General features: G+C 35.0%; 1 non-coding gene across 1 annotated transcript; it reads right to left on the bottom strand.

Annotated features, from left to right (window-relative positions):
• Positions 1 to 4,808: 4,808 nt before the first annotated feature.
• LOC131173624 (small nucleolar RNA R71) lies at positions 4,809 to 4,915 on the bottom strand. The gene has a single exon (XR_009143937.1). It is a non-coding gene; the product is annotated as a small nucleolar RNA R71 (small nucleolar RNA).
• Between the last annotated feature and the right edge of the window lie 8,342 nt (positions 4,916 to 13,257).

The raw sequence follows: 13,257 nt of genomic DNA on the forward strand, positions 1-13,257 counted from the left end.
GCAAGTGTTGGCTCCTGCTAGTTATATATGGAGATAGATGTTGATCAAGATGGGATCCGTTACCCTAAGTAAATAGGGATAAAATCCTATATTCATTTAATTATTCTTGATGATTCAAGTTCCTGGCCAGGATAAAGAGACTTAGCCAAAAAGGAGTTTCTGACAAGAAAGTGTAATTAATCAAGAACTAGAATTAAAAGAGAACATAAGATTCATAGCAGTTGGAGTTTGACATTAACCATGACTCCAGCTAGAATTGGGATTTTGTAACGGAGAGATTTTATTGCATGGTAACATATGATTAAAGGTTTATTTGATGATTCCTTATTATTAATTGGGTAGTCATGGCATGCTATGCTAGGTGTCAACCATGGTCTATGAGATGCCTAAAATAATTTAGAGAAATCATTTACTGTAAGGAAGAGTTCTTATGATATTAAGAGTTAATATCATTTCTCATTACCAATTAATAATGAGCCTAGTAAGTCACACACCTACACAAGTAATTCACCAAGTAAAGTATGATTTAATTTATTAATTAAAGAGTTTAATTGATTAATTAAAATGGTTTGGTTTGCAATAAGATTGCAAAGTCCCTAGCATGACTTGAAACCGAATCTAGGTTATTGGATGTATAATATAAATTAAATTTATATTTAAAGAGTTTAAATATGAATTTGATTGTGTAATTAATTAATAGAGATTGATTAATTAATTAATTTATATGTGATAGAAATTAATTTGAGGGAGAAATTACAATTTTGGGTTGAGAACTCAAAATTACAAACAAGGGTAAAATGGTCTTTTCACATGGTGACACATGGCACCATGAGATGGTGACACGTGGCACTTGTGTGAGTGTGCCATTTGTCTTCCCATGATGGAAGACAACTTTTTCAAGATTAAATCTAGTTTTGACAAATGGCTTGATGTGATTAAGTTTTTAAAAGCAAGATGAAATCCTAGCATGAAAAGTGGCACTTCATTAAGTCAATTTGTCTTATGCATATACATGAAGAAAGAAGAAGAAAGTTTAATCTTCTTTCTCTTTGTGTGTTGGACGGTAGCCATGGTTTTCTCCCTCTTCTCATTTTCTTTTCATTAATTCTAAAAGAAAATCTTGATTTCATTTGAATTAATTTTGCTAGAAAGAGATTTTAGTGCACCCACATTCATAAATCTTCACCAAAGCAAAAGCCCTAAAGTATTAGTGGTTGGTAATCTTCAAAGAGAGGATTTGAGCAACCTTTGGTGATTCTTGGTGAAGCTTAGAGTGGACAAGCTAGAGGGGCAACACTTGGAGCCCTAGGAGCACCAAAAGGGAGTAAGAAGGATTGATTCAACGCCTTGGAGGTTAGTTGAATTCAATTCTCCCATTAGCTAGGGTTTAATGGATTAAAGGTTAATTCTCAATCTTAAATGGCAAATGAATTCCTAATGTGTGCCAAAAGTGTGGTTTGGCATACTAGAGGGCATTAGAAGTCAAATAGGTTCATAAGCTACTTGGTATGCTAGCATGTAACCCTAGAATAATTTATGAAATTCAACCTTCTAATGGGCCACAACCATGCTTCCATGACCTTCAACTGATACCAGAGCCACTATATTTGCCATTAAGATTGTTTTGGGACTCAATTGTGCGATTCGATAAGGTTTGGGTGTAATTTGAATTTGGTTTGGATTGAAAAACCCTAAAAAAACCAAATTGCAGCAAGAAACACAGCCTGGGCATGTCCCAAGCCACAGGCCATGTTTTTCTGGGTTTGTTGGCAGGGTGCAAGCGTGTAGTGATACACGGCCCACGCTTTTTCATGCCTTGACCTGTGTTTCTCTCTGCCCAACAGAGACGCGAAACACGGCTCGGTGAACTTCATGCCCCAACCCTTTTGGTTTTGAGTTTACATGGTCCAGGCCATGTCGTTTCGTGCCTCAGGCCATGTTAGGTGTTACATGAGCCGTGTTATCCAATTGGAGCATGTTTTTCCAGAATAAGGGCGTGTTTGGCTGAATTTTGGGCTTTTTTTGCAATTGTTGTATAATTTTGGACTCAAAATTAAGCCTAGACCTAATTAAATGGTTTAATTAGGATTTTCAATCAACAAATAAATTTTGAAAATTATTTTCATGAAATTAAATTTAGGAAAAGTTCATAAATTTAAAATTGATTTGAATGAGTTTTAAATTGAAAACTAATTGAGTATGTGATATTCGATTTTATTTTTTAACATATATATTTTATTTAATTGTTAAATTTTAATATGTGATAAGTGCATAATTTATTAATTTTACTCCCATCACATTTAGTATTTCTAGTGTGTTTTTATGCATAATTCAGTTGATTAAAGTATATTTATCATTTAGGCATATTTTTAGATAGTTATTGGAATAATTGTGTTAAATGGAGAAATTTTTAGCATTTGACATTTGCTATATTTTTCAAGTCTTTCTAAAGTTGTGAGTCTCCAAATTGAGTGCTGTTTAATCTATTAAAAAGCTAAGATAGAGCACTACAAATGATAAAGAGGGACCAAAGCCCAAATCAGTCTCTAAGGTTGACAAAATGAGTTGTGGATCTATTGCAAAAGCCTAAAATTGATGTGTCACGACCAATTTCAGTCTTTATTTTGTATCTGGAGTTCCAGACGTCCAAATGAAACAAGCTCAAGCCCAATTGAATCTTGAGAGCTACCTCTACAACTCTTATAAAGGGCTAGATGCAAAATGAGGCCATTTTAATTGTGAAAAATGGCAATGAAGTCGTCACCATGGGCTGGACCGTCTGTCTGAACCAATCCTAGTTTTTGGGCTATAACTTGGGTTGTAGACCTTGGATTTGGGCGAATGAGTACTCGTTGGAAAGCTAAGAAATAGGGCTACAACTTTCCTAAAGAGGGAAGAGACAGATTTGGAAAGGAAGTCGCTGAAAATCAGCCTTGATTTCAGAGATGTGAATGCAGGCTGAAAATCTATCTTTTGAATTTCAAAACTTTTCCTAGTTTGGTTCCTATCTTTGGAATTAGATTTTTTATTATAAATATGTCTTTGGGAAATAGCTAAAAAACATCCAATTTAGACCTTCGTTCTCCATAGAAGACCTTCGTTCTCCATTCTCTTTTTAGATTTCTTCTTTATTTTTCTGTAAGCCATGAACATGAGTGGCTAAGTTTTTAATTCAGTTCAAGGGATTCAAGTTCTTATGTGTGATTTGTGAGACCAGGTTCTTAATTTAATTTATGTCTTTTTGAATATCTATTATTTTTTGATTTAATTGTTTTTGATCTGTTGAATGATTTGCTAAAAAGGCCTATTAGTTAATTATTTGATGTGATCAATTGCTAGTTCATCTTCATAATCCGTAATTGTTGTGTAAGATTGAACAAGAGTAGCAATTAGGTTTTATTGATTATGATCCAAGTTTTCGATAATAACCTAAGGAAACAATAGGGTCGATTAAATGATTTATGTTTCATAAATTATTGTTCAGCTTAACTACTTCCTATTCTTAAAACAGTTATTAATTTGATGAAGATTGCTTAATACCAATTCAGTTAATAATTAGAGTCAATAAGAGTGTTGGGCTCGAATTGATGAGTATAGGGAAGTTAGGGGTTTACCTCGCTGTTTGGTAAATCTACGTTAAGTATTCAATAAGATATAATTGTATTTCTTTTGTCTATGATCGAATCAATGCATTGGAATGAGAATTACCTTGGACTGAAGTTTGTTTAATTAGAGAGTTTCTTATTTAATTTTAGATCTTAATTTTTGATTTTTGATTTCTTCTTTAGATTGCGAATTACACCCCCCCCCCAACCTTGTTTCTTTTTCCAAGTAAATGAAATTTAATAATTCAGTCTCTAGGGTTCGACCTGGACTTACCATGTATTACAGAAAATATTTCACAACTTGTAATTTCAGTTAATTAAATTTCTGGTGGATTCGACATCATCAAGAATTTTAGCGCTGTTGCCTGGGATTGAAATTTATTGGATTTTGTGCTTTTTTTTGTTAGGGTATTCTGTTATTAATTTTATTTGTGAAGTGTTGCTATTTTCAGGTTTTTAGAAAAAAATTACGGTGTTACTATTCATTGACAGATTTTTTGTTGAATTTAGAGGGCGGCCCATACCTATTTTGAAGGAAATGACGCTCTGATCAAGACCAATGAATTAAGATTCATTGGCCCCATCCTCTTGAGCCCAAATTCGATTGTTTTCTAGGGTTTTGAGGCATTTTTCTGTTTTTACTTTGATTTCTTTTTGTTTATGACAAGAACTTCTCAATCTGGTGAGTTGATCTTTGAACCAGAAGTAGAAAAAATAGCTAAACGGTTGAGAAAATTGGCTAAGCAAGCTAAGCAAATTCCGAATACATCTGAAGGAGTCCAATCTCCAAGGGAGTTAAGTTTGGATTCGGATTTGGATTTAAATTCTGAAAACGAAACCATGGCTACTAGGACTTTGAAAGAGTTGGTTGCTCCTGATCTAAACCAACAGCCTTTGTGTATTCAATACCCTGCTTTAAATATTGCTTTTGAGTTAAAATCTGGACTAATCAATTTGTTGCCCAAATTTCATGGTCTTGTAAGTGAGGATCCACATAAGCATTTAAAGGAATTTCATGTTGTGTGTTCCAGCATGAAACCTCAAGGAGTTTCTGAGGATCAAATCAAGCTTCGAGCTTTCCTTTTCTCACTGGAAGGTGCAGCTAAGGATTGGTTGTATTACCTTCCTTCCGGATCTATCAACTCATGGAATGGGATGAAGCAAATATTTCTGGAGAAGTATTTTCCTGCTTCTCGTGCTGCCAACATAAGAAAAGAAATTTGTGGCATCTGGTAATACAATAGAGAGAGTTTGTATGAGTATTGGGAGCGATTTAAGAAGCTGTGTGCAAGCTGTCCCCATCATCAAATAAGTGAGCAGCTGTTGATTTAGTATTTCTATGAGGGATTTCTACCAATGGACCGCAGTATGATAGATGCTGCCAGTGGAGGAGCTTTGGTTGACAAAACACTTGATGAAGCAAGGAGGTTGATTGCTAACATGGCAGCAAATTCTCAATAGTTTGGAATGAGAATGGATCACACACCTATGAAGGTTAATGAGGTAAGTACATCTAACCTTGAGAAACAAATTTCTGATTTAACTTCTCTGGTGAGGCAGTTGGCTGTAGGGAACATGCAAACTATTAAGGTATGTGGAATTTGTTCGGGTTCGGGTCATGCTACTGACATGTGTCCTGCGTTACAAGAGGATGAGTCAATGCAACATACTAATGCAGTAGGACATTATGGATAGCCACAATGCAGGTATTGTAACATCCTCCCGGTAGTAACTCCGTACATTCTACTGTTCCGGCGACCGGTGTCGGTCCGGACAGCTAGAACGTCCGAAAAAATATTTAAACTAAAGTCAGGAACCATAATTAACTCAAATATTAATAAGAAAAATTTAGTAAAAATTTTAGAAATAAAATGCAACTAAGTCAAATGAGCCGGTGCCCAAGCGATGGGTAACCTGAGGTAAGTTGCGGTTCTCGCAACGAGGAGCCCTAGACCCTGAAAAAAATTCATAAAATAATTTTTGGGACTTCAGAGAAGGGTCATTGAGGTTCCTATGGCATTAGAATGCCAAGAAAATATTTAGAAAAATTTTTCAATCGGTACAGCCAATTTTGACCCGTTAAGCCAAACGGAGGGCATTTTGGTCATTTTGCCTTCAGAGGAGATTTTTGGCCGACTTGTCCAGTTGAGTAAATAATTATTATGACATAAAATATGAATAAATATTGCTAAAAATTGAATTGAAAATGAGTAGAGAAAAGAAGAAAAGAAAATGAAGGAAAATGCTTAATTATGACATATGATGATGTCATTTAAAAGCCCCCTCCAATCACCAATTGACAAACCAATAAAAAGAGATAAAAATGACTTAAAATGAGATAAAAAAACAAAGGAAACCAGCAGTTTCCTTCTTCATACGGGCTGGAATAAGAGAGAAAGAGAGAGAAAAGGAAAAGAAAGAAAGAAAGGAAGAAGGAGAAGGAGATGAACAGTAGCAGAAAAAGGGGTTCAGCAGGGCAGCATGTTTCTCTTCCGTCCAGGTGAGTTTGGCTCAACATCTATGGCTGATTTTTTGCTATGTTTGAGGTATGTATGTGTGGAAGTTATGGTTAAAATTTGGTGATTTTTCAACGGTTGGATTTGGAGAAATATATTGTTGAACACAGGCTGTCTGTAGGTTGAATTCTGAATTTTGGCTACTGAAATTTGAGAAAAATAAATAGTTAGGATGCTTATAAAATTATGAAATTTGGTAAAAATGATATATGGGATGTTGAGGCTGCTGGGTTAAAATTTGGTGAATTTTAGACTTGTGGTTTATGAGATATAAATTGTTTTGCATGAGCTGTCTGAGTAAGACTGATTTCTGCAACAATTCAGATTTTGAAGGGTTGAATGAATGTTTTGATATCTCATGATATAGAGATTATTTGATGCTAAAATTTTTACTGATATTGTATAGGGATGTCTTGAATATATGGTTAAAATTTGGGATTTATCTAACGGTTAGATCATTATATATAAATTTGAATGCACAAGCTGCCAGATTGGGTATTAATGGGTGGTTGTGGATTTAAGATTTATGATAGGAGTTTAGTCCAATTTAAGGGGAAATGCTGTTGAATTTTTATTGGATATTTAATTTAGGAAAGTGAAGTTATAATTGATTATGATTATTATGATTCTAGGGGAAATCTTGAAGAATAACAAGCTCAAGGTTGGTTTCAAAAAGGTTAGTGCCTATTTACACTTAAATCTCTTTTAATCCATGTTAAAGACTTAAAGTGAGTAAGGTTTTGTGAATTAAATGAATGGAAACTCATGTGTATGTCCACCATAGAATTCGACAGCCCTAAGAAAGGAATGATTTTGATTGTTTGATGGACTTAGAGTGGGCTAGAAATGATGTTTAAGGTATATATATGCATGGATAATGAACTAGTGTGCTAACTAAGGTGTATGGGTAAATTGAAATGGATTCTAGGGTTTTGAGAAGTGAAAAATTGACTTGGCTTAGGAAATTGTTAGAGAACTTTTTAATGGTCAATTAGTGACCATTTTAGGTGAGTTGACCATAATTTGGACTGAAATATGGAATGGCAAAGTGGAATGGTAGGCTGCCCCATGAGTGCAGCAGGGTGACTGAAATTTCAGTCCACTTGGACTGCCATATCTTGGGCTGTGTTGGTCCAATTGGTGTTTGGCCAATTGGACATGAAACTAGGCTTGTAATGGCACATTTTTGCTGAAGAAACCATGCCCAAAAGACCAAAGCAAGAGGACCAAAAGTTGGCCCCATTCCGGATACCCTGCAACCAGCACCTGCAGAAATGACCAAATGAACAGTAACTGTTCATTTGGCCATAACTCACTGTAGATATGGTCAATTGACCTGAAACGTTTACAGCAACAAGATATGATATAGACAAACAACTTTCATGAAGAACATCACCCCAAATTATGCCATTAACCCATTCAAATTATTGGGCAAAGTTGAGTTATCAAACCTGCAACTCTGTAGATTTTCATTTGAGCAGTAATGTTTGGAAGACTATAACTCTCTCTAGAAAACTCGGATTTAGGCGATTCTTGAACCGATGGAAACCTAAGGTATGGTAGAACATTTTATAAGAAGAAAGTTAGACCAAATTATGAACTTAACTTGATCAAATTACTGACCAAAGTTGGACCAAAAATCTGCCAGACCCAAAATCTCAGCATGAACAGTGCACGTGAACAGTAAACTTATTTTAGCCATAACTTGAGCTACAAAACTACAAATGGAGTGATTCAAAAAAAGAAATTCAACTAGAAAAAATAAGGAACAACTTTCATGTTTACCATTTCCTCAAATTCCCACTGTAGAAATATCAAATGGAACAATAAAGATGAAGCACCAAATCTGAAAATTTTGTTCAATTAGCATTAAGCTTAGAAATGGTATTGGCAACCAATACCAACAAGTTTTAAATACAAAATGTGGTATGTTTGGGGTGTTAAAACCAATACACCTATTTTCTATCCAAAAGTCAACATTTTTGTTGACCAATGAGGTGAATAGTGACACCAAAACCAAAAATTGACAATTTTGCCAAAATGACCTAAGCTTTGAGAAAGTGACCAAAACTAACAAGTTTTGAATACAAAATGTGGTATGTTGGGAGTATTAAAACCAATGCACCTATTGTTTATGCAAAAGTCAACATTTTAGTTGACTAATGAAATGAATAGTGACATGAAAACTTGAAATTCAAAAATTGTGAAACTTAAAAATGCAAAATGCCCTAGTAGGCCTAATGTGATTGGTTTGGATAGTTTGGCATGCCAATAGGGTATTGTTTTAGTAGTACTGCGAAAGGAAAGGATTTATGCCTGTATTCATGGCTTTATGCCCGTATCCATGGCTTTTATGCCCGTATTCATGGCTTTTATGCCGATTATGTGATATCATGGCTTTTTAGCCATACTGACTGCATACGTGGTTGACGTTCTGCGTCCCATGGTATGACGGCCCGAGGCACTGCGGTGTCGGTGCCAACGACCGTTATCGATCCGATCGTCCAAGATAGGTTACTTGGGCATGGAAAAGTATAACTGTGATTGAACTGATTATTAAAGAAAATACGAAAATTAAGTATCAGGAATGATTACAAAAATACAAAGAAGCTCAAGATCATGAAGAAAATAATTAACGAAATGCATGAAGTTAATATCATAAAACATGATTAGCCCTCGACTAAACAATAAGTTAGTAATTATTCATCTCTTATGAACACAATAGCAAGGAAATTATTATTTTTATTTGCATATTATATTTTCTTGTATTATTGGCACCACTAAGCTTTATGCTTAGCGCGTCGCTTTTGCAATGCGTAGGTACTGAAGATTTGGACAGAGTGCCCAGTAGACCACAGATTCGGTAAGGCAGTTCACAGTTCTGCATAGTGTCCGTGTCACCTCACAGACTACAGTGCATTGGTAGGGCACTAGGTCCCATTTTGTATTTTATGTTTTTGTAAATTTTGTAATTAAACTCTTATTTTATCATGTGTATTTGAAACAAATGTAATATAATTTTGTATTAATGTAAGTACTTGTAATTTGTGATTATAAATCACATGTGAGAATTTAATTATGATTTGAGTCTAATGATGATGTGAAATGAATGAAGGACAAATAGAGAAATTGTTAAGAAATTATTGTAAATTGATGTGATGCAAATGGATAAAATGAGATGAATGATTGAGAAATGAATGGTTGAAAAATGTTGAGATTATAACAAATGGAGTTGAGATGATTGAATATGAATATAGGAAGTGTTTTTCACAGGTTCCGAAGAACGGTTTTCTCCATTTTTAGCCGATACTTTGCCGGATTTTCTATAAAATTTTCGGAACCTCAAATAAATTATAATTTCGATAAATGGCTTAAATAAATTATATTTCACAAGTTATATTCAAAATTATGATAAAAATTAATTAAGATAAAATAGAGTGCTCCGGCACACTGAGTGGCATTGCTTGCTTGGCTACACTGTAGTCGGGTAAGGGGTGTCACATTTAGTGGTATCAGAGCACGGTTTAGGCATTTCTGGACCTAGATAGACTGCATATCATGCATTGCATTCATAAGAGTCGAGGTGACACTATTGCAGATCTGTATTTCCTGTTTATTTTAGGTTAAGGTATGGAATAAGAGAGTGAAGAGACAATGAGATAGCGAATAGAGATGAGAAGGAGACTATATTTAAGATGAAAAAGGATGAGTACATAATTGTTTGAGGATGAGATTGAGACTAAGGAGAAAGTGAAGTAGGATAACACGGAAAGGTGAAGAAATAAATAGGTATTAGCTCCTTGGCTATTTACATTGGGTAAATTTTGAGGACGAAATTTAAATAAGAGGGGAAGAGTTGTAACATCCTCCCGGTAGCAACTCCGTACATTCTCTTTATTCGTGGCCAGGTGTCGGTCCGGACAGCTAGAACGTCCGGAAAAATATTTAAACTAAAGTCAGGAACCATAATTAACTCAAATATTAATAAGAAAAATTTAGTAAAAATTTTAGAAATAAAAAGCAACTAAGTCAAATGAGCCGGTGCCCAAGCGATGGGTAACCTGAGGTAAGTTGCTGTTCTTGCAACGATGAGCCCTAGACCCGGAAAAAAATTCATAAAATAATTTTTGGAACTCCAGAGAAGGGTCATTGAGGTTCCTATGGCAATATTTAGAAAAATTTTTCAATCGGTACAGCCAATTTTGACCCGTTAAGCCAAACGGAGGGCATTTTGGTCATTTCGCCTTCAGAGGCAATTTTTGGCCGACTTGTCCAGTTGAGTAAATAATTATTATGACATAAAATATGAATAAATATTGCTAAAAATTGAATTGAAAATGAGTAGAGAAAAGAAGAAAAGAAAATGAAGGAAAATGCTTAATTATGACATATGATGATGTCATTTAAAAGCCCCCCTCCAATCACCAATTGACAAACCAATAAAAAGAGATAAAAATGACTTAAAATGAGATAAAAAAACAAAGGAAACCAGCAGTTTCCTTCTTCATACGGGCTGGAATAAGAGAGAAAGAGAGAGAAAAGGAAAAGAAAGAAAGAAAGGAAGAAGGAGAAGGAGATGAACAGTAGCAGAAAAAGGGGTTCAGCAGGGCAGCATGTTTCTCTTCCGTCCAGGTGAGTTTGGCTCACCATCTATGGCTGATTTTTGGATATGTTTGAGGTACGTATGTGTGGAAGTTATGGTTAAAATTTGGTGATTTTTCAACGGTTGGATTTGGAGAAATATATTGTTGAACACAGGCAGTCTGTAGGTTGAATTCTGAAATTTGGCTACTGAAATTTGAGAAAAATAAATAGTTAGGATGCTTATAAAATTATGAAATTTGGTACAAATGATATTTGGGATGTTGAGGCTGCTGGGTTAAAATTTGGTGAATTTTAGACTTGTGGTTTATGAGATATAAATTGTTTTGCATGAGCTGTCTGAGTAAGACTGATTTCTGCAACAATTCAGATTTTGAAGGGTTGAATGAATGTTTTGATATCTCATGATATAGAGATTATTTGATGCTAAAATTTTTACTGATATTGTATAGGGATGTCTTGAATATATGGTTAAAATTTGGGATTTATCTAACGGTTAGATCATTATATACAAATTTGAATGCACAAGCTGCCAGATTGGTTATTAATGGGTGGTTGTGGATTTAAGATTTATGATAGGAGTTTAGTCCAATTTAAGGGGAAATGCTGTTGAATTTTTATTGGATATTTAATTTAGGAAAGTGAAGTTATAATTGATTATGATTATTATGATTCTAGGGGAAATCTTGAAGAATAACAAGCTCAAGGTTGGTTTCAAAAAGGTTAGTGCCTATTTACACTTAAATCTCTTTTAATCCATGTTAAAGACTTAAAGTGAGTAAGGTTTTGTGAATTAAATGAATGGAAACTCATGTGTATGTCCACCATAGAATTCGGCAGCCCTAAGAAAGGAATGATTTTGATTGTTTGATGGACTTACAGTGGGCTAGAAATGATGTTTAAGGTATATATATGCATGGATAATGAACTAGTGTGCTAACTAAGGTGTATGGGTAAATTGAAATGGATGCTAGGGTTTTGAGAAGTGAAAAATTGACTTGGCTTAGGAAATTGTTAGAGAACATTTTAATGGTCAATTAGTGACCATTTTAGGTGAGTTGACCATAATTTGGACTGAAATATGGAATGGCAAAGTGGAATGGTAGGCTGCCCCATGAGTGCAAAGAGGTGATCAAATTTCAGTCCACTTGGACTGCCATATCTTGGGCTGTGTTGGTCCAATTGGTGTTTGGCCAATTGGACATGAAACTAGGCTTGTAATGGCACATTTTTGCTGAAGAAACCATGCCCAAAAGACCAAAGCAAGAGGACCAAAAGTTAGCCCCATTCCGGATACCCTGCAACCAGCACCTGCAGAAATGACTAAATAACTGTTCATTTGGCCATAACTCACTGTAGATATGGTCAATTGACCTGAAATTTTTACAGCAACAAGATAGGATATAGAAAAACAACTTTCATGAAGAACATCACCCCAAATTATGCCATTAACCCATTCAAATTATTAGGCAAAGTTGAGTTATCAAACCTGCAACTTTGTAGATTTTCATTTGAGTAGTAATGTTTGGAAGACTATAACTCTCTCTAGAAAACAAAATTCAAGGGCCACTCCACAGGAATTAGAAACTTTGGAGAAGTGGAAGAAGCATGATATGAGAGCCAGATGTTATATGCTTGCTTCTATGACTAATGAGTTATAGAAGCAGCATGAAAACATGTAGAGTACAAATGAGATCCTTCCTCACTTACAAAAGTTATATGGTGAACATAGTAGGAATGCTAGGTATGAGATATCTAGACAGCTATTTCGAATGAGGATGTCAGAGGGACAGAACGTAGGAGATCATGTCCACAAAATGATCCGGCTCATTGAGCAGCTAGAACATCTTGATTTTAACATGGATTTCCAATTACAGACGGATTTGATCCTTCAGTCCCTACTAGAGTCTTTTGGGAATTTTGTGACAAATTCCCATATGGCTAAGCAAGAATGCATTCTGGCTGGCTTGCTTAACATGCTGGTTATTGCCCAAAAGAATATAACGGGCAATAAAGGTAAAGAGGTAGCTTTGGTTGCATTTTCTTCTTATGTTGGAAAGTCCAAGAAACAAGAAGAAGAAGGGTAATAAGAAAAAGAAACCTCAAGTTCCTAGACCTTCCAAGAAGATAGCCAAATAGAAGAGGAAAACTGAAGCTAGATAAGGCAAAGGAAAGTGTTTCGACTGCCAGAAGGATGGGCACTAGAAAAGGAATTGCCTAGAGTATCTTGTGTCTTTGAAGGACAAGAAAGATAAACCTTTAGAAGATATGTCTATATCTTGTTATTTAGATTCTGATGATACTCCTAGTTCATCTACAGCTTAGGTTTTAGATACTGGTGCAAGTTCTCATATTTCTTTTGATATGCAGGAACTAGCAAGTAGTAGTAGCTTGCAGACACGAGATGTTAGACTCCGGATTGGCAATGGCTCAACTGTTGAAGCTTTAGCCATAGGATCTAAATCTTTGTACATGTATGGACATGTTTTTTATTTAGATAACATTTTGTATGTACCTAATACTTTTAAGAACAT

The sequence above is a fragment of the Hevea brasiliensis genome, chromosome 14 (assembly GCF_030052815.1).
Source record: "Hevea brasiliensis isolate MT/VB/25A 57/8 chromosome 14, ASM3005281v1, whole genome shotgun sequence".
Taxonomy (NCBI): domain Eukaryota; kingdom Viridiplantae; phylum Streptophyta; class Magnoliopsida; order Malpighiales; family Euphorbiaceae; genus Hevea; species Hevea brasiliensis.